General features: G+C 37.5%; 1 non-coding gene across 1 annotated transcript; it reads right to left on the minus strand.

Moving 5' to 3' along the window:
* Window positions 1–213: 213 nt before the first annotated feature.
* On the minus strand, window positions 214–286 carry Trnaf-gaa (transfer RNA phenylalanine (anticodon GAA)). The gene has a single exon. It is a non-coding gene; the product is annotated as a tRNA-Phe (tRNA).
* Window positions 287–881: the final 595 nt, after the last annotated feature.

Below are 881 nucleotides of genomic sequence, written 5' to 3' on the forward strand. Positions count from 1 at the left end.
TTTGGAGCTTAAAAACTGTTCGTACTGTTGTTATCTCCATATTTTTTCTTGCTTACACAGCAATTCTTAAATGTATCATGCATAAATTTGGAGAAGGATTAAGGAACTTACTGCTTTGTGTATCATACCAAGAAAAATCTTTCAAGATTCATCATTAGAATTGAGACCTAAAATTCAAGAAAAAAAATGTATGTCAGCCGCCGGATTGTTCCCTGCCGGAACCCGGGATCGAACCGGGGGCCTTTAGATCTTCAGTCTAACGCTCTCCCAACTGAGCTATTCCGGCTGACATTTTGAATAAAAATGGCGTCAAAACAGGTTCATCATTGATAACAAGAAAACGATTTTTTTGTTATTCAACACTTTATACAACCTTTCTTAGAGTTAAATTAAAACAGACATTTTGCTATCAAAGATTTCTTCCTCTTCAATAAAAAGTTATACAAGATAGAACAAAATCTTGAAGGATCGAACTTACTGTACACCATCTATTTTTCGTGTCAGTTTAAAATCAATCCGCGACAATTAATTTTCTCAAACGAGGTAACATTCTCTACAAATACAAAGCAAAATTATGGCTTGCGGCGATTATTATTCGCGAGGAAATGTATATCGCGATACTTGTGAATATTTCTCGCATGCGAAGAAAAGTTGGTTCACAATATTCGATTGGTTTTCTTGCGGAAGATTGATTGATTGATAGTATGTTGTTTAACGTCTCTCTCGGGATTTTTTTTCTACTCATTTAGAGAAGCCACCATTCGCCCGTAGAGAGCTGCAAATTTTGTCCTACACTCGGCACTCAGGGCCATTAAGCAGGGAGGGATCTTTTTCAACACCTACTGCAACACGGGACCTCGGTTTATACGGTCCCATCCGAA

Source organism: Saccostrea cucullata, unplaced genomic scaffold (assembly GCF_032062105.1).
Source record: "Saccostrea cucullata isolate Sc308-1 unplaced genomic scaffold, CSIRO_AGI_Scuc_v1 ctg35, whole genome shotgun sequence".
NCBI classification, from domain to species: Eukaryota; Metazoa; Mollusca; class Bivalvia; order Ostreida; family Ostreidae; genus Saccostrea; species Saccostrea cuccullata.